This window comes from Chelonoidis abingdonii, chromosome 7 (genome assembly GCF_003597395.2).
Source record: "Chelonoidis abingdonii isolate Lonesome George chromosome 7, CheloAbing_2.0, whole genome shotgun sequence".
Lineage (NCBI taxonomy): Eukaryota > Metazoa > Chordata > Testudines > Testudinidae > Chelonoidis > Chelonoidis abingdonii.
In genome coordinates, this window is record NC_133775.1 from 3,947,831 (window position 1) to 3,969,618 (window position 21,788).

General features: G+C 43.3%; 1 protein-coding gene across 2 annotated transcripts in view; it reads right to left on the minus strand.

Annotated features, from left to right (window-relative positions):
* The window catches only part of TESK2 (testis associated actin remodelling kinase 2), a 111,825-nt gene that overhangs the window by 34,258 nt on the left and 55,779 nt on the right, over positions 1-21,788 (minus strand). The window lies entirely within an intron of this gene.

Consider the following 21,788-nt stretch of genomic DNA (forward strand, 5'->3'; position numbering starts at 1 on the left):
TTTTAGTGCCAAGGCATTATCATGTATTGACCTTGCAATTAATTAGTTTTTACTATTATGCAACAATCAGGATGACGTGTCATCAAAGAGGTTATTTTCTAGCTTTCCAATCTAGTTAAAAGATCTGAAAAGAATTAAAGAAAAAAAAAGAAAGTTCTTTGGCTTCGTGCCCAACAATTTGGGCCAGATTTTGGGAGTCCACACTGATTTCCCGTTTTCTCATGCCAGGATGGTCAGTCTCATGAAAGCGGACCAGTTCGTCATTTATGGGAGTGGACTAGGACACACACATATTTGCCAGTTTAGGTCATCTCATCACCAGGAGAAGGTTATATTCTCTTCCCAGGACCGTTTTTCCAGGCCCTTGATCATTCTCACTTTTCTCTGAATCCTGTCTAGTTCTGCAATTTTAGTTTGGATATTCCAGATGAGGCCAAATCACTGATTTATGTGAAGACGTTACAATATTCTTTTTATTATTCACCATCCCATTCCTTATGCATCCTAATATCTTATTAGCTTTTTTTTCCTCTTTTTTACCACAGCAGCACATTGAGCAGAGGTCTCTACTGAGTTGTCTACAGTGTCACCTAGGTCCCTTTCTGGATTTGTTATAGTTGATTTACATCCCAGTAAGGTATATGAGTAGTTTAAATTTTCCCCTTTCAATGTGCATTATTTCGCATTTATTGGTAGTGAATTGTTTGCCATCCTGTTACTCATTCTCTCAAGATCCTCACAGTTCTCTCTGGTTCTGAGAAACCTAAATAACTGTCATCTGCAAATTTTGCTACCTCACTAATCGCTCCCCTTTTTAGCTCACTAAAATATATTAAACACTGAACTAAAGAGTTCATGGTGCCTTGTGGCCTTAGCAGTTAACCTTTTGCCAAGATGAAAACTGACCATTTAATCCTACTCTGCTGTGTGTCCTAGCGAGTTTTCAAGACAATCATTCAGCCTCTGTGCCTCAGTTTCCCTACGTGCAAACTGAAGTAATGCTCCTTACCTACCTCACAAGGGGGTTGTGAGGCTGAGTTCACTAGTGTCTCTGAGGCACTTTGAGATCCTGAGGTGGAAGGTGCTAAAGGAGGCCAAAGTTTAATTATCCTGATTGTCTAATTCAGTGGCTCTCAACCTTTCTGGATTACTGTATCCCCTTCAGGAGTCTGTTTTGTCTTGTGTACACCGCCCCCGCTAGCTTCACCTCACTTAAAAATGACCTGTTTACAAAATCAGACACAAAAATACAGAAGTGTCACAGCACACTGTTACTGAAAAGTTGCTGCCTTCCTCATTTACCATATAATTATAAAATAAATCAATTAGAATATAAATATTATACTTATATTTCAGTGTATCGTATATAGAGAAGTGTAAACAAGTCATTGTCTGTATTAAGTTTTTGTTTGTACTGACTTCACTAGTACTTTTTATGGTCGCCTGTGGTAAAACTAGGCAAATATCTAGATGGGCTGATATACCCCCGGAAGACCTCTGCGTACCTCCATGGGTACATGTACCCCTGGTTGAGAACCACTGGTCTACTGTGTAAATCAACACTGATCAAATAGAGCACAGCCTATCTCACCCTCCTGACTGGACAAAAGTATCTTGATCATACCCCTAACCTATCTGGGGAAAGTGGTGAGATGAGGACTAGGAGGGGCCAAAATTAATTAGTAGGAGGAAGACAGAGCTGCAGTCCTCTTGGTTAGGGTTGACCAGGTTGGGAATGCAGCAGGGCCAGCTTGATGGCCTAGTTTCCGAAGCTCTCCAAAAATGCTAGAGGTGATGTGAAGAAGTGTATGGCGGGCATGACCCACCCCAAGATTTCTGCCTTCCATTTAGCACAAAGGTTTTCCAAATGTGGAGTGCACCCATTGCCTTCTGCCAGGAGCAGGCTAATCAGAAGCTGCTGGGAGCCACAGGGCCTGCTTTGGCCCTGGGCTCTCTGCGCAGTAGGAGCTATAGCGCTGGCTGGCTGCCCAGCAGCCCTCCCTGCGCTGCTCCCTGAGCTGGGCCGCCTTTGCATAGCTGGTGCCCCGCAGGCGGCACAGCTCCGAGCTGCGCTCCAGACACACTTTTGTCTCTTCACTAGCCGGTGACTCCCCCTGCATATGGAGCACGGTTGCCACGAGTTGCTCCCTGAGGCGCTTGTGCATCACTGCCCTGGTGTTTTTGGCTCTGCTGTTGCTTGCTTCTCAGCCCAAAGGCGATGCATGGGGGGTCACATGCCCCCCCCCACCTTTAAATTATGCCCCCTACTATCAAGAGTTACCTGTCATTTCTGAACAATACTGTTTGGCCTTTAGCGCTTATCTGCTGGTCTGTTGTATACACAAAGAATTACAAATATTACATCCGATTTGCTAGTCCAACCAAAGAAAAAGAAGCTTTGTCCCCGAGACTTGCTGTTTACCCTGCTACAACCACAAACAAGCTCTGTGTGATAAGAATATGCTGAAGCTACGAAAGTCCTTCTTACTTGACCAACACTGGACTTTCCGACACAAAATGAGAGTGGGTGCAGCACAGCAGTTGTCTCAAAGCAACACTGCAGGGTAACAACAGCAGCAGGTACTGGATGGGTATGTCTACGCTGCAACTAGACACCCATGCCAGCTGACTCAGGCTGCAGGGTTGTTTAATTGCATAGGCTTCCAGCTCGAGATGCAGCCCAAGCCCTGGGACGCTCCCTCATCACAGGGTCCTAGAGCCCGGGCTCTAACCAGAGCCCAGATGTCTATGCTAAAATTAAACAGCCTTGCAGCCTGAGCCCAAGTCAGCTGGCATGGGCTAGCCGTAGGAGTCTAATTGCTGCGTAGATATATCCTATGTGTGTACATACAAGCGAGGGATAGATCATGTTAGGCTGTAAGAGAGAGTGAAAGGAAAGGATGTTGCGGGGAAAAGTTTCATAAAGAGACTTCACGGCAAAACTGAGAAACATCTAGACCTTTTCATGACAGATATACAAATTCTGTATCATTAACCTGCAACGCAACAGATACTGATCACAATTAGATTACAAAACTAACAGTAACAAGAGAGAAAGGTTCTGTTAAATTCATTTGCTAGATATCCAAAGAAGTTATTTAGTTTCATATGTTTTCCCTTCATTATGACTCAAATGCAACAAGATTAGCATTGGCATGAAACAGACCCTAGTATTGCAGTTAAGGTAAAAATATCCTGTTCCTACACATTTATCCACAGTGAAATCTAGCCATGGTCTTGTTGCCAAAGTGACAGCTAAGCATGCTGGTTCAATAGAACCAAGTTTCTATTACACCTCTTTTTAGTGTTCTCCCCTGCCCCCAGGCCCAGGAGGGTAGCCTCCTTGAAAGATCAGTTGCGCAGGCGCACGATCAAGCCTGTGTGCGCTGTGGCTCAAACAGATTCCCAGTCAGGCCTGCGATAGCATAGCTTCATGTTACATGACAGAGCAAGCAAAATAATCTTTTACTGAACTGCAGCAACGGACAACGTGAGCACAATTTAAGTAGTTTTTCTTCTGTGGGCACACCTGTGAGCCCATGACAGCATCCCTACAGGTTATCTATAGCTGTACTGTCAAGCCCAAGCATTCAAAAGTCATGAGTCAGGCCTTAAAATACCATGAGATTCTGAAAAATAATAAGTGCTGGCAAATAAACAGAACCTTCCTGGTTGTTAGCCTTTAGGATTCATGTTTTCAAGGTTATTCCCTTTGAACAACAAATTAAAAAAAATATGTAATTGAGAACAGACAGCCTTGGCAACCACAAGACTTCCTGCTGGGACTTTTAATAAAGACACCAATCTTGCTAGATTTGGATAAAATCATAAACAGTTGGCAACACTTTACAGATTCAGACTCAACCAGAGTGCACACAGGAAAGCAAAAATGAACACACCATATAATCCCACTAAAATATACTTAAAGTGCAGGTCTAGCAGCTATGACAGCAGCACAGTCAGTTTCAACACTGTCCTCTGCTGCACTGGTCATCCCCTCCGTAGTCACACGACTGTGGGCCAAGACTGAATTCAGGATCTCTGTCAACAGAACAATTCAGTTGAGTCACCTTCAGCCAGGCCACCCCAGACACTCTTATCTGTTACACTACTCACCTATGCTATAACCTTATGTTACACCTCAGGGCAAGTCTACACTATGGCAGAGACTGACACTGAGATCCATGCACCGGCGGTCGATTTAGTGGGTCTAGTAAAGACCCACCAAATCAACTGCAGATCGCTCTCCAGTCAACCCCTGTACTCCTCACTCGACAAGAAGAGTAAGGTAAGTCGACGGGAGATTTTCTCCCATCGACCTCCCCCACGGTGTACACTCAGGGTAACTCAACCTAAGGTACGTTGACTCCAGCTATGTTATTCATGTAGCTAAGTTGTGTACCGTAGGTCAACTTACTGTGGTAGTGTAGACATAGCCTCAGTTAAATTAGACACAACGTAAGTGAAGTAATATCTTTTACTGGACCAACTGGTGGAAGGGACAAACATTGAGCTACACAGAGCTCTTCCTTCGGTATGGGGAAGTTAATCAAAGCGTCTGAGCCAAATACACGGTGGGACTGATTGTTAAAACATAAGAGGTAAAGAACATAAGAACGGCCGTACTGGGTCAGACCAATGGTCCATCCAGCCCAGTATCCTGTCTACTGACAGTGGCCAATGCCAGGTGCCCCAGAGGGAGTGAACCTAACAGGTAATGATCAAGTGATCTCTCTCCTGCCATGCATCTCCACCCTCTGACGAACCGAGGCTAGGGACATCATTCCTTACCTATCCTGGCTAACAGCCATTAACGGACTTAACCTCCATTAATTTATCTAGTTCTCTTTTAAACCCTGTTATAGTTAAAGCCTTCACAACCTCCTCAGGCAAGGGGTTCACACTCACTGAGCAGCAGGCTGTGTTACAAATTGTTGTAATCAGCCACAAAACCAGTGTCTGAGAACTCCACATTTTTAGTTTCCAGCAGAGTTATGAATTTAAATTCTCAGGTTTGTCTTTTGAAGGTATTAAGCAGGTTTCATTTGAAGATGAGAACTGAGAGGTCAGATATGCAGTGATTGCCTTGTGAAAAGTGTTTGTATCTTATTTTTCTGTATAAGTTCATTCAAGAGCATAGTGATTGTCTGGTTTCACCCATATAGTTGTTGCTGAGGCATTTGATGCACAGAAGTTGGTCCAGTTAAGAGGTATTGCCTCACCTACCTTTGTCTCTCTCAGATCCTGGGAACAGCATGGCAACACAACACTCCCAACAAACCTTATTTATATAACACCTTAAATACAAAAGTATTGGGCGAGGATTATAGTAGAAACAGAGCAGAAAGTCAAGCAATGTTACAAACACAGTATTTCCTATTTGGTAGCAAAAATGTCAATGCAGTACAGCACTAGTCTTAAGAAGGTGGGGAAAAAGGACAGTATGTTTTGAAAGGACAATTAAAATAATGAACTGGGTGAGAAGTGAAGAATGGGAAGGGCCGGAGAACTGGAACTATGGGGAAAACAACATTTAGCAATAGCAGATGCAGAATGAATAGCAGCAAGAAACTGAATGGAGGGACTGGGAGGGGAGGAGAGGTACTAGACTGAGTGACAGAGTTGATCTTACAGTGTAGCACAGAGAAGGAAAACTAAGAAGGGGATGTTAAAGATAATGCCTGACTGCATGATATGGAACAGCATGGAGAGGCTGAAGCATGGGCTTGGGCAAGCAAGCATAATAATACCAAAGAACTACAGGCATTAAACTACGAGTGCATAGCCCAGGATTTTGGCAGCATCAAGGGTAAGAAGCTTGCAGACCCACATCATTCCTAATGCTAGAGGTAAGTACAAATTAATCCTTGTGTTCAGTAATAAAAGGTAAGATCAGCTCTTTTTACACACGGGATGTTATGCGTATCAAAGTTTTAAAATAGCCCATTTTAAAGGAAAATGGAGCACAATGTTCACTTTCCATATTTTATCCGGACATCCATCAAATTCATCAGCCTCTGTGATTGACTAGACTTAAGACCAGGGGTCTCAAAGTCCCAGCTCGCGGGCCATCTGCGGCCCAAGAACCTCCCCACTGCAGCCTGCGGAGAAGACCCCCATGCAGCCATGCTGCCGGCTCTGTCTGCTGCAGGTGCCGCCCCCTGCAGCTCCCATTGGCTGGGGGAGAGGGACAGCGATACCATCACTAGTCGCTGGGCAGAGTCAGCCATGGAGGCAGCATCACTTTTTTCCACAATGAATATAAACAAGTCAAAATACCTAACACAACTATCTGATGTACACCTTTCTGCAATCCTGAAGGTTTCAACTGCTCAGTCACTTAGGCCAAACATCAACAAACTGACAGAACTGAAGCACTGCCAGGTGTCTGGCAAACACTAACAACTCTCTAGTAGGCGAAGAATTGTATAAAGTTGTATAAGTTTTATTATTTCTGAGAAATTCGAAATAAAAAATACAATAAAAACATTTGCTTTTTTGAACACCATCTTCAGTGAAATTATTGGCCTGCTGGGAGGATTTGAGGACTGGCACTGGCCCTAAAGTAAATTGCCCTGCTCGGGACTCTTGTCTGCAAGACAACTAGGCTATTCTAGCCAGCCAACCTATCCTTCTGCCCCAGCAGGCATAATTAGCTCCATGGACTGGGCACCTACCAGTTTTTATAACTGCTTTATCAGCTCAAATATGCAGGCTTGGAATACCAAAACTCCATTTTAGCATAAGCTCAGATATCAGCTAATACAAACTGCCATGCTGTAGCTCAGATTACAGGGTTGGTTTTACTGTTTTTAAAATTAAATCGAAAAAGTTCCACATTACTGTTTAAGAAATGTACAATTTAAAACTAAAATGTATATGCAAGCCATCTAGTTCAAGCTGCTCAAGGCAGTGATCTTATCTCTTACATGCCAAATGCCTGCCACACTGCTGGAACCACACTAATAGTAAATAATCAAGGATGAAAAGCAGACATTGGGTGTTTGAATTTAGGATGTGCCAGGACACTGGGGGCAAGGAGGGACCCGCATAACCCACTACTGAGGATGTGTGTTACACAAGTGCATTGCAGGGCATCAGATGTGATGAAGTTACCTATGCGGAAGTCATGAAAAGAACTGTAACAGAGTGCATCATAGCAATGGGGTGGAGCAGGCAAGTACCTCTCAAGTATGAAGCTAAAGAGACCCTGCACAGGGGATCACAGAGGCGCCCAATCATGGGATTTTAAAAAAAAAAAGTTAATTATCAAGCTCACAGTCCTAGTATGCTGTAGGAAGTTGCAGCTATTTATAGTAGTTGGCCAAATTTTCTGGTGTGATCAGACAGGCAATGTGACCTAACAGTTGAGCATAGGACCAAAATCCAGGACATCCAGCGGTGTGTATCTATAGCACTGCCAGCAATTCACCTGTGGCCTTGGTCAGGTCAGAAATTGTGTCTTTTGCCCATCTCTAAAAGAGATAGTTGTGTGGGCACACACGTGGAGGGTATTTACTTTACAAAGGGGTCACACAAATCAGTTTGCACTGCTCTGTGAAGTGCTACATAATGGCAACATTAATCAGCATCCAGATATAAAAAGTGGGTGGAAAGGTGGGGACTGGAAAGGAAAAAGAAGTGTCTTCCTACACCTTGCTCAACAGCTCCAATATCCTCTCTAGTCAAGATTTGCCCAATTCCATCCTTTCCCCTTTTTCCATGATGTTCCAGCTAACTAAAATTTGTTTATTCATTTAGAATCATAGATTATTAGGGTTGGAAGGGACCTCAAGAGATCATCTGGTCCAACCCCCTGCTCAAAGCAGGACCAATCCCCAAATGGCCCCCTCAAGGACTGAACTCACAACCTTGGGTTTAGCAGGCCAATGCTCAAACCACTGAGTTACTGGTCTGATAGCTAGAAACAAATTACTATAGGACTAGGTTTCAGCTGCTGGTGTATGGTAATAACAATGTACATTTTTGAAGAAAGGCTTGAGGAAGCTCACTACATATTCATATCCATGCTTAAAATATTCCAGGAAATGAGTTTATTTTGCTGGAGCCGGAAAACACTCCCAGTATATTTATGCAACTGACCTTGATAACCATTTTTCCTGTCTTTATAGCAATAGAAAAACAGAAATAAAAAACTGTCTAACCAACAAAAGCAAACTTGATAATCTGCATGCACCACCCATCTGCACCAAGTAACAACCCAGATTTAGGCACAATGAAAATAAGAACGTTAGATATTGCAAACTAATACTGGAATGGAGTGATTGCATATGCATGGAGGAGACAAAAGTACCTTATTGCTGTCACAGGCAACAGCAAGAGCAACTCTACATTGAGACTTCAATCAGTTCAGCAGAAGCAGAGCCTGACATCTATACCCAGAGTGTACTAACTCCCACCAGGCAGGATCAATTCTTGAGCAGTGATTGTGCCCTGCACTGTACAAATAAAGGAAGATTTAATTTCTGCCCCAGATTCATATTGGTAATTTCTACCAGGGTGGCTAAAAATTGGATTTTTTAAAGTTTTTGTTACTTAAAAGTAACCTAGGAGACTGTTTCATTTTCAAGAGACTTAAGTAAGTAGAAACTTAAAATCCACTTTTCTCAGGCATATTTGACAATTTTCCAAGGCTGACCTGAAATAATCAGTTTAATTCATTGACTTCAGTTAATCCCTTTGTTTAATGCATCATTTAGTTGTAGAGGTGAAACATGTTTTGATAGAAGTTTGTGTATCCAAAACATTTAAGGGTGCTTTGTTTAATTTTATATGCTGATGTGTTTAATTAAATGCAGTTACCATCCTTATGCAGCTTGACACAAATCGTGAGGAAAAGGTGAATTATGCAGTAAATGAGTAATGATCACCACCATATTATACTACAATGTACAGTTAATAAGAATCTGAAAATATTAAGCTATATAATTGCTTAAATAAATACATGTAGTTTTAGCATACCCTCCTAGGTAGCAAAAAGAGATACCACAAAGAGGTAATGTAAAGGATATATTTAGCTGTAAATCAAAGTTTTAATAGTTATGTCAATCATATTTACGGTGGAAGAAAAAATGGTGAAACTGCTGAAGACTATCAGAAAACAGGAAATGCCAAAAGCTGCAAGAGATGGCACTAATATTAGATATATGCAAGGACAGTAGTACCCAGTCAGGATGAACTACCAATACACACCAGGCAACGGAGAAAAATCTGACCCTGAAAATTTAGCATACAGATTTATTTCCCTCTCTCTTTCAACAGTCAACGTATTGCTTCTCAGACCTATTAAACTAAATAATAATTTTTAAAGATGTTAGGTAGCTACAATGCCAGATTTTTTTTTTTTTTTTTGTTGGTCTTTTGAGATAAATGAGACCGACTGGCCTGGTAAGCTAAGAACTAGATTTAGTTTCAGGCTGAATACAAAAATATCTTGTATGGGGGGGCGGGGAGGAAAGAGAATATAAATGGAATTTGCTGTTCGCAATTCAACTCTTATCTGCTTCTTATCTTAATTTCTTTCACTGCTGAAACATGACAGGAAAGTAACACCAAACGCTAGCAGCCAGAAATTAGTTTCAATGGGTCACCTGGAGAGAGAAGTCAGGAAGGAGGGAGAGTTTACCATGAGTGGCACATTTGGCAGGCCTGGTGCAGAACACATCAGTTTATTTTAATACACAACTGTCTCAAAAAAGGTCCTTCATGCAGACTTACAGAGAAACTGAGGGAAACAAGTTACCAACAAACTCCCATAGAGCAGTAAGTCCACTAAGTAAATCCAATACATTCTGGCCAAGATTTTCAAAAATAGGAGTCTAGCTTTAGCTCGCAAGTTCATATTTAGTTACCTAAATAAGAGGCCAAATTTTCAACAGTGCTAAGCCCCCACCAGCTCCCACTGAAGTGGATACTCATCACTTTTAAAAAATCTGCCCACTTATTTAGGTGCCTAAACATGGACTTGGGAGCCTAAAGTTAGACTACTATTTTTGAAAACCTCCGTTTCTGTCTTCAAGTCATGTTATTTTAGTGTGTCCAATTATAATGTTTTCATTCCATGCAGTTTTTGATTTAAAGCAGTTTTTCTTCTTTATTATAATCTACTTGCCTCTCCTCACTCCCAGCCAGGTCTTGCAAGTTTGTCTGAGCCTCGCTGATTCCTTGTTTCTTCCACTCCAGCATTATAGTCAACAGCCAGCTTGATGGTTTGCATCCTTTTGGTAAAAGGAGATTGGATACAACTCTTCTCAGTCCATTCATGCCACCTAAACAGTTGGTCACTACTGACTGACAGTGGGAATTCCTCTTTCCCCACTAGTTTTCTGAATTGACAGTGCTCCCATTCCCTATGGGGCTCAGGGAGCAGACGGCAACTAGGAGTTAAACTGGAGTCCCTTGTTGGCCATTCAGAGCATTCCACCTCTAGGAGAATGGGATAATGCAAAGTTTGTGTTTTAGGGTTTGTTAAATTTGCAGATTAGTTCATAGTGTCCTGCTTTCTGAGGAAGAATGAGTTAGTGATGTAGTCATGTCAAGTGGCAGAAGGGGAAACTTGAGATAGAACATACAGATGGAACTTACAACTTTCTTCCCCAAAACACAGCTTTGGTGCTTTACTCCAAAGAAACCTCAAACCATTTGTATTTAAGAGAGCCATGCTTTGGGCCCAATCCTGCAAAGCACTATTACACGTGTTTAATTTTAAGCATCCGCATCCACAGAAGTTAATGTGACTACATACAAGTGTAAACAGGACCAGGCCTTAAGCTGTCAAAACCGATTTACACACTAATGGCTTCACAAGAATACTTTCAATTCATTCTGAAATGTGCATTGTAATCAATTTTTTTTAAATAAGCTTAACTACAAGGAAACTCTCCCACGTATGTGGTATGTGAAAAACATCACTGAGAATCTGATTTATGTTAACAAATAGAAGGGAACTCAGAATTCTGACTGAGCCCTGGTCTATTTTACAAACCTACATTGGTATAACTACGTCGCTCAGAAGTGCGGCACCCTGAGCGACACATTCATATTGACTAAACACCCATTGTAGGCAGTGCTATGTCAACATAGCTACTGCCTCTCGGGGAGGGGGAATACCCGTGCCAATGGGAGAATTCCCACCAGTGTCAGTAACATTTTCACTAACACTACAGCGACACAGCTGCACCACTGCAGCACTGCTAAGCATAGACAAGCCCTAAAACTCCCTTCTATCCTCACAATCATGGTACTGCAAGCAAGCACACCAGCTCTTCTATAACCACATCAGGGGAGCTTTGAGCAACAAGTGATTCTGCATACCACTGGTCCAATCCAGTGTGGCCAACTCATAAAATACTTGTTTTTCTTAATGTCCCAACTCCTCAAGGCCTGTAATTGAGATTCTTAACTTTCATTTTTAGGAAAAATTATGTTTAAATCTCTCGGTTGTGGAAAAAGCTGGAAAAATGTGATACAAGTGTAAAGAGCTCAAACTCAGAAATCAAATAAAACAACCTGTTTTTTTAAAAATCATTTTTTTTTTTTTTTAAAATTTCCCCCCTTTTTTTTTGGGGGGGGGGGGGTCTGACTCGTCATGCTTAAACACTTGGTGATAGTAATGCGGCAGAGACTTTACTTAGTCAAAACTCCGAGACACCTTTGTCCATTTTCCTTCCGTGAGAACTGCAGGGTCAGGGAGTACGTGCCTGCTACATCAGGGTGCAAGGGGATGAACTGACGACAGAGTTTCAGCCAGAACTCTGAATTTCCTGCCTTTTGTTAGTTAAAGCCTGGACACTTCACATACCAAAAACATCCATTTAAAACCACATGAAGTCTATCAAGCTGTGTTTGGGGACTGAAATCTTTCCCCCTCACCCTTCTTTTAAATAGTTCACAAAATATTTGGTTCCCAAGGAAAATAATATAAACAAAGTCTAGAATAAATACTATGTCAACTTCAGTGAAACAACACTTCACTGGATTAGACACGGTGGGGTTGTTCTGCATTGCAAAATGAGTCACAGATTGAAAGGTACACATTCAGTTTTAAAATGTCATGTTTTACAAGTAAGTATCCTTACTTGTGCGCTACCAATACCCCTTGGCGGGTGGGACAATGCACTCTAGCTACTTGCGGGGGAGCTTCTGTCAATACCAGAGAACTGCTCCTGTCCTGGTGTGTCCCCCACCCCAGATCCTCTCAGTGGTGGAGCCCAGCCACGTTCCTCCCCCATCCTTGGCAGGGTGGGACAACACATTCCAGCTACATGAGGGGCAGCTCCCATAAGCCTGACCTTAACAAGTTTATTTATTTATTTTGTAACCTTGTCCATCTGCCTCTGACCCATAGCTCACCACAGTCCTCTTTTGCGCTGTAGCACCTGTCCACCTCCTTCCTCTTGCTGATTATTTGCTCCACTTCCCCATCCTAGTCATCCTTATCCTGCTAAATCTCCCACTGGCTCTACTTGCATCTGTGCTCTCTCCATCCCAATCTCCTACTGCCTACCACGTTGACCAATATTTTCTCACTGTTTCTTTGTACTCTCCTTTAGGTCTGTCTATATCCGTTTTCCTCTTCTTTTATACTTAGATTGAAAGCTCCTTCAGGCAGAGCTTTTTGTCCAGATTGTACAGTGCCCAGCACAATGGGGTCCTGGGTTCATGACTAGGACTCCTAGGTGGTAGAATACAAATTAATAATCAATAATTTAACTGAGTAGATATATGTCAATTAGATTTGAAAACATGTTTAGTTTTAATGTTTCCATTTCTCAGTGAACACAGATTAGTCACTTTCACTTTTGTCAATTTCACTCAAGTTCTCATGTACTAGTACAATGCTCCAATACTGATCTAAAAAATAGGGGGATACATATTTTTAATTACCACATTTTTAGTAAGAACCTCCACTTCCCTCTTGCCCTTCCTAAAAAAACACCCAGCATGGCTTAGGTCCCTGAATAGCTACACTAACTTCACTTGGGGCCACGGAAACACTGCACAGTTAATGGTGAGAGGAAATGAGGCAGAACGGTGCTGTCATCCCGCTGAAGAAAAACGTGACAAGTAGTTAAGTCAGCCAGGCTTGTTCCTTTTTTGTAACAAACCTCCCCAAACACTGTCTCATGCTAGTACCTCTTGTGAGATAAATAATGAAGTGATGGTAACTCACCTCCTGGATATTTACAAGTGCTATTAAGGGGAACAAGATGGATAGGAGGGAAGCATTAAATGTGATAGATCTTGTGTCCAGTTCCAAGCACCACAAATTTAAGAAAGATGTGTACAAATTAGAGAGTCCAGAGGAGATCAGTAAAAACCTGACCTGTGAGGAAAGGTTAAAATAACTGGGCATAGTCAGTCTTGAGTAAAGATGACTGAGGGGGAACTGCTAACAGTCTTCAACTATGCTAAGTGCTCTTATAAAAGAAGAAGGTTGTCAATTGTTCTCCAGATTCTATCCACTGAAAGTAGGACAAGAGGTAACGGGTTAATCGGTTGAAAGGGAGATTTAGGTTCGATATTAGGAAAAACTTTAACTATAAAGATAGTTAAATACTGGAACAGGTTACATCAAGGGAGGTTGTGGAATTCCAGTCACTGAAGGTTTTTAAGAATAGGCTAGACAAATACCTGTCAGGGATAGTCTAGGCATACTTGGCCCTGCCTCAGCAGGGGCAGGGGATGGACCACTATGACCTCTTGAGATCCCTTCTAGCTCTACATTTCTATGATTCTATAAGGAAGTATTAGAACAGGATTTTCCCCAGAACTCTGGTGGTACTTCCCCATGGGACTTAGACGAAGCACCAAAGCCACTTTTTGTAAGAGAGGGAAGGAGGGTGGGTAGGGAGAAAAGAGTCACATTGGATGGGTAGCCATTGGCGACAATCTCTCCAGGACCCATGGTAGATTATGCCTGGTGGACAGGGTGGAGAGGCTTCTGAAAGTCATGCTGTGTCAACGGTTTTAATGTGGCTCCCGACAGTTCCCTCAACATTGACTTGCTGCGAGAGCAAGGTGCATTAGTGAGGAGAAGGACAGCTGGTGAGTCCTGCTATACCTACGGTTTTTCTCTTGGTATGAAAATCAGGGAGCCTGTGTCAGGGAGGGAGCAAGAGGACTAGAACTCTTTTTGAGGAACTCAGTACCTCTTCTCTACCCTCTTTACGGTTCGTGGTATTGTGGTCGGCTTTCGACACAAGGCCCCAACAGTTCGTCATTTACTGAGTCCAATCCTGCCCAGGCCAAACATTGTCAATATGTATAACAACCTAGGAGATATTTCTTGTATGACAGACCTCTCCCCCAAATTCTCATAAGTAGCATGGAGTCATCTGGCACCGGTACCAATGCTAAGGGGACTTCTTCATCAGGTAATGAGGATGAAAGGTATTTAGGTAGTGAAACAGGATGATGTTACTGCTCTGACATTAGGTCTGGCTCTTCTTGGTATCCCTCCCTGTCAGTGGCAGTGGTCTGACAAGGGATGGCACTGGGGAGTGCAATCTTTTCCTTTTTCTAAAGTGCAGTATATATCCATTCCTACAAGTGTGTGTGGGAGGACTCCAGGATATAGAAAGTGCATCACTCTATCCCAGGTCAAAAAGTCATGCACTGCAATTCAAAAGACACTGATCTCACATACATGAACACTGACAGTGAGACCCACACTGACACATACTCGAAAGGGAATTTTCAGATATGCTTTGATTTGAAAATCAAGTTAACATTGTTTCATGCAAAAATGAAATGAAAAGAAACTTCAGATTGATTGGCTCAAGAAAAATCTCAAGAGTCACATCTACCTTTTTAAAGGTGTCAAAAAAAGCTATGAGTTATTAAAGACTCTTCTTTGTGAGCCAAAACTTAATGAGATTAATCTTAAATATGACAAAAGTTATATAAATTTTTTGGTCATGTGAAAAGCTCCTAGCTGCTGTTAAAGTATTTGGATTCTTTCTGTCAATCGAGGTTCAGTGGCACTACAGGTGATCTACTCAGCTTTTCATTGCACACCAATATTGGCTCTTGGGCCTGGTCTACAATAGTCGGTTATTTCAGAATTAGCCGAATTAACTTGAAAAAAGATTCCGTCCACACAACCAAACCGTTTTTTTTTTTTTTTTTTCAGTTTAAAGGGCTCTTTAATCCGATTTCTGTACTCCACCTCAGCAAGTGGAGTAGCGGTTAAATCAAGATCGCAATCCCGGGTTAAAGGTACTGTGGATGCAATTCGATGTTATTGGCCTCCAGGAGCTATCCCAGAATGCTCCCTTGTGACCGCTCTGGACAACACTCTCAACTCTGATGCACTAGCCAGGTGGGCAGCAAAAGCCCCGAGAACTTTTGAATTTAATTTCCTGTTTGGTCACCATCAGCACAGGTGACCATCAGCACAGTCCACCATCACAAGAGATCACGCAGGCCGGATTCGCAGACGAGCTCCAGCATGGTCTGAACGGGAGGTACTGGATCTCATTGCATGTTGGGGAGACAAATCTGTTATGGCAGAACTACATTCCAAAAAAAGGAACGCAAATATGTACGCTAAAGTCTCCAGGGCTATGATGGAAAGAGGCTACTCCAGGGACACAGAGCAGTGTCATACAAAGATCAAGGAGCTCAGGCAAGCATACCAAAACACCAGGGAGGCAAACGGGAACTCTGGGTCACAGCCCCATACATTCTGCTTTTACCATGAGCAGCATGCAATTATGGGGAAGTGACACTACCACTACCCCACCACTGTCCACGGACACCTGCAAGGGGGGAGTTGCATGGAGCAAGGAGGAAGAGTCATTGGAGGAGGAGGAGGACAGTGCACAGGTGGCAAGTGGGGAAATCCGTTTTCCCCACTAGCCAGGAACTATTAATGCTGGATCCAATAGCCTCCTCCCACTCTCAAGGCAGGCTCCCGGACCATGACCCCGGAGAAGGTACTTCTGGTGAGCGAGAGCCTGATCGGAGCCACGCGGTGGGAGGCATGGGGGAAACCCAGCCGCACTGGGCTGTTTGTGTTTAGTTTAAAGGGTTCATCCCTGCTCAGAACCTCATCAGAGCCATGTGGTGATGCAAGGCGGGGGCGGGGGGATGTTGTGTGAAGCGATCATCCTAGAGAGCCCGCAGCCCCTCCTTTTATATGGCGAACCCATCAGGCATTGCTTGCTATGGGAAAGGGGGTCCAGCAGTTTGAAAGCATTTAAATGAATGCAAAAGAAGCAGAACCCCACATGCCTCTAGGGCTTACCCTGGCTGCCCTGCAAGCTGAATTCTGTTGCCCGGTCACGTGTGATGGCTTACTCACACCAAAGTGGCAGGCACTTCAGTATAAGAGACAAAATGCAAACTTGTACAGAAAGAACATGTACTGTGTACTATGAATTGCCTGTTTCACTGAGAAGGAGTGTCCCCTTTGTTCTCTGAAATGTATCTTTTAAAATACTACCCTCCCTTTTTCTCCTCCCGCAGGTGCAAATGTTTCAATGCAGCCCCAATCTACTCCGTCCCAGAGGCTGGTCCAGATTAGAAGGCGGAAAAAAACAAACTCAGGACGACATGTTCGCCAAGCTCATGCAGTCCTCCCGTACTGATAGGCCCAGCTGAATGCATGGAGGCAAACAACTGCAGAGTACCGTAAAGCATTACAGGAACATGAAAAGAGGAGGGATGCACGCGATGAGAGCCAGCAGGATGCTATGGTCAAGCTCATGGAGGAGCAAACTGACAGGCTCTGCTGTATGGTGGATCTAATGCGGGAAAGACAGCAAGACCACGGACTGCAGCTGCAGCCCCTATATAACCATCCTCCCTCCTCCCCAAGTTCCGTAGCTTTACCACCCAGATGCCTAAGAACATGAGGGGGAAGGTTACGGGACCCACACACTCAACCCCAGAGGATCACCCAAGCAGCGGAAAGCTGGCATATGCAAACTTTTGATTTGGTTTCTGGACTTGTCCTTCCCTTCTCCTCCACCCTCCTAACCCAATAACCTCCCCTCCCCCGGTCTACCTTTGGATTTCTCTCAATGTGTTGTGAAACAAATAATGAAGAACAGTTTTTAAACAATTTTGACTTTATTTTCTTTCATATAGATAGGGGGCGGGTAACTTCAAGAGAAACAAACAACAGTCACACCGTACCCTGGCCAGTCATGAAACTGGCTTTCAAAGCTTCTCTGATGAGCAGCGCATCCTGCTACGCTCTTCTAATTGCCCTATTGTCTGGCTGTGTGAAACTGGCTGCCAGGCGAGTTGCCTCAACCTCCCACCCTGCCATAAATCTCTCCCCCTTACTCTCACAGATATTGTGGAGCACACAACAAGCAGCAATTACAATTGGAATATTGGTTGTGCTGAGATCTAACCGAGTCAGTAAACTGAGCCAGCGCGCTTTCAAACATCCACAAGCACATTCTACCACCATTCTGCACTTGCTTAGCCTATAGTTAAACTGCTCCTTACTACTGTCCAGGGTACCTGTGTACAGCTTCATGAGCCATTGCATTAAGGGGTAGGCTGGGTCCCCGAGGATAACTATAGGCATTTCAACATCCCCAAGAGTAATTTTCTGGTCTGGGAAGTAAGTTCCTTCCTGCAGCTGTTCAAACAGACCAGAGTTCCTGAAGATGCGAGCGTCATGCACCTTTCCCGGCCATCCCACGTTGATGTCGGTGAAACGTCCCTTGTGATCCACCAGTGCTTGCAGCATCATGGAAAAGTACCCCTTGCACTTTACATACTGGCTGCCCCTGTGTGCTGGGGCCAAGATAGGGATATGCATTCCGCCGCAGTCAGGGAACCCCAGCGCATTAAAGCGATTCACAAAGTCACCATCTTTGATAGCAGCTGGTCAATGATTGTGTTGGCTACTTGCAGCACAACAGCCCCTACAGTAAATTTGCCCACTCCAAACTGATTCCCAACTGACCAGTAGCTGTCGGGCATTGCAAGCTTCCACAGTGCTATGGCCACTCGTTTCTCAACTGTGAGGGCTGCTCTCATTTTGGTGTCTTTGCACTTCAGGGCAGGGGACAGCAAGTCACAAGGTTCCATGAAAGTGGCCCTACGCATACGAAAGTTTTGCAGCCATTGGGAATCATCCCAAGACCCACAACATGATGCGGTCCCACCAGTCTGTGCTTGTTTCCTGGGCCCAGAATTGGCATTCCACAGCATGAACCTGGCCCAACGCCACCATGATCTCCCATTCGCCACATGCCATGCTTCTAGGAATATCTTTGTCCATGTCTTCATCAGTGCAGTACAGGTCACAACGGCTGAAAAATGGCAGGGAATCGTTGCTGTCTGTAGCTTCCAAAGGAGCCCAGGACCGACACCCGGTTTTGTAGTTACCGCACATACTGCTGGATAAATGTGCGAGGTATTTACAATGGTCAAAACTGCAGCGGCGATCTGAGCAGGCTCCATGCTTGCTGCACTATGGCGCCTGCATGGGTAATCCTGGAAAAAGGGCACGAAACATAGGAGAGCTGTTCGGTTCAAGATGGCCGATAAAAGGTGGTAAAATAGTTGTCTTCTGCAACTTTCACGGAGGTGGTAAGCTCGCTAGAGCTACAAGAGCGGGAGAGCAGAGTTTGCTGGTGGAAGCTGTGCAGCTCAGTTCATGATGTCCAAAAAACAGAAAACTGTTGCCTTCTGTAGCTTCCACGGGAGCCCAGGACCAACAACATGGAAAAATTAGCTAGCGATGCAAGAGCGAGAGAGCAGAGTTAGCGGCGGAAGCTGTGCTGCTCGGTTCACGGTAGCCAAAAAAAGGCGGGAAATAGTTAGATAAAAGAGTAGATAGAAAGACAAGAGCACATGTGAGGTGGATTCACAGTACCAGGAGACAGGAGGTGCACTGTATTGCATCATCTGCTGGCAGTATGGCATCTGCCGTAGCTTTCACGGAGCGAGGGTCAACACACACCCAGAAACACCCACGAGAATGTTTCTGCCCCATCATGCACTAGGAGCTTAACCTAGAATTCCAATGGGCGGCGAGGACTGCGGGAAGTGTGGGATAGCTTCCCACAGTGCACCACTCCAACATTCGATGCTAGTCTCGGTACTGTGGATGCACTCCGCCGAATTCACATGCTTTAGTGGGGACACACAACACCGAATGTACACAATCGCTTCTGAAAATTCAAATAGAATAAGTTTGAATTAATTTTATACTGTAGACGTACCATTAGTCAGGAAGTGCAGAACACAGACAGCAGATGTAAATACATTCTGTAGGTTTTTACAGCAACCTCTACAATTGTTCACACGGGACAGATTTAGCAAGTACTTGGCCACAGAGGCACCATGACTTGTAGGTTCATTTCCCCTTTATTACTACTCCTGCACTAAAATTAAATAACTTTAGGTTTATAAATAAAACAAGACTAGACTAAAGAACTTAAGATGTCCTAACTTCTATGTCAGTTTATCGTAACAAAAAAAAATTGCTCTTAAAAAAAAATTACTGCAATAATCATAATACTGAAATTCTCTGATGGAAAGTGCTATTAGAAGTGCAAGGCCCTTTGCAAAACAATGAAAACTCTTCCAGCACCACTGGAAGAGATATTAATCCTATTTTACAGCAGAGAAGACAGAGAGATTAAATGATTCAACTAATCTCTTGAACATTAGAAATGTGTGTTACCCTCAGAACGTGCAAACGAGCTTATTTCTTGCCCTTCTCTCCCACACCCTTTTTGTGTTGTCATCTCCTCATTTGTTTGTTTCTTCATTTAAGGCCAGATTGCGACAGGCCGCGTACGTGAATGGAGGGGAAGTCCTAGTTTAGCTTGCACAAGAGTGTCTCAACTGCAGTCTCCGGATTCCATCCAAATGCTGTCATGAGATACATTAACTATTTTGCTTTATGCAAAATCATTAATCTCGCCATAGGGCCAAACCCTGGGGTCTAGCCAAACCGCCCACCCGATCTTTGAGCCATTATGTGCAAGCATGAACCCCCTTGCACTGAGTTAGAGCCACCTGAGAGCTTCTCTTTCTTACACAAGCTGCTAATGACCCCCAAGGAACAAAACGGTAGTGGAGGATTGACACAACATAAGAGTAATCTTGCCACAACCCTCTTTTCTCCAGCCCTGTGCTCGAAGCAGAAGGAAGAAGTGGCAGAATAGGAGCAGCTACGCCTGCTTTGTGCCACCAGAAGATCCAACGCACAGGAATGATCCTCCTGGAACTAGATACACTTGCTTTATGGCTGGAATCCACCTGAGGTGCAGTACAAGGTGGCTATACTGCACTAGAGAATATTTAGCAAATAACTATCTGTCTCAGATCACACCTATCACCCTGGTGTCCGAGTTCACAGGCTTTTCAGTTTCACTCTGGAGAGGCCAAGTTTTCTTATAGATACTGTTCTATGCCACACACACACACCCAACCACCACTGCCATTGCTACTGTACCAAATGCAGGGATTACTTGTTTTCCTTTATGTGAAAAACAAATAAAAACACAAGCAGAAACTGCAACTGTAACAGGAAACCTAGAAAGAACTGAATCAAAGAAAAAATAAGGTATGCAAATAAAAATTTACACTATTAACCCAAAACTCACACTGTGCATTGGCTTGTAGATCATAGGGATCATTTTAATCCCACATTTAATCAACAGAATTTTACACATACTTAAGAGTTCTTACAGAACTTGTACAGCAGTTCTGCTGAGGCATCACAGAACTGGGTGGCGTTTAAAAAAAAAAAAGGGAGATAAACTGCCCTCTGGCAGCAGCTCTGTAAGCTATTCCTAGCCTTTTTAAAGGGAATTTCTGTCTTTTAGAACAATGTAATCCAAAATTCACTCTCTTAATCCTAAACATTCTTGTTTTAGTTTAACAGGTAAATTCTCATAGTTTAGACAGCAAAAAGTTCCAAGAGAAAGTTTCCATGGCCAAATCTTCCCTTTCCTCCTGGTTAGCTAAGCTTAGATTAGTTAAATTTCCAACAACTGAAAAAATCCATCACGCCCTGAGGTAGACATCTTGCAACTCTGGTCAAATCTCCAAAACCAGCACAGTTTATAAAGCTACATATATGCACACACAATAAAAACGTTGATTTAAAAACTCAGCTCCTAAGAACAAATAAAGCAGGGCACCAAAACTGGTGGGGAAAACATACAAGAAAATGGAAGAACATTTCCCTGTGAACCAGTGCTCAGATACCGTACTGAGGAATTCATGGTATAAAGACCTAGATAGAAAACAAGGTACCAACTCCCGCAACCCAGTATATTCAAACTAAAGATTCCAAGTCATTTGGCTAATTGAAAGTGCAAGAGAGTAAGGTACACAAACTGCGTTTTAATTCGAGTTTGCAAGCTTTGTATCAGTACAGGCTAGCTGTAGGCAAGAATAGCCAGGAGGAAAAGAATCAATGCCATGTATAAAAGTAACAAAAACTCATCCTTTACTTGTGGAGAATGACTGCCAAACACCAGATTCCTGTTTCTCAAAGGGATTAGGCAGCTACTAAAACTAGCTGCATGAAATATGTGCTAAAATATCTCAAGAGATTTCACTACTAAGCACTTGGATCACTGGAAAAAGACTTGCACAAACCAAAGAGAAAATTCATGCCAAAGGAGGAATGTGTGTTTTAACTGCAGTAAAATGGTAGCTTTTTGATGTGATTATTTTATGAGTCAGGGTTCTGTTAAAAAATGTGTCAGAATAGCATAATACTTCACCGGGGAAGGGGGAAAAAGGACCAAAAGCTTTAAAAGGGTAACGTTTAGATG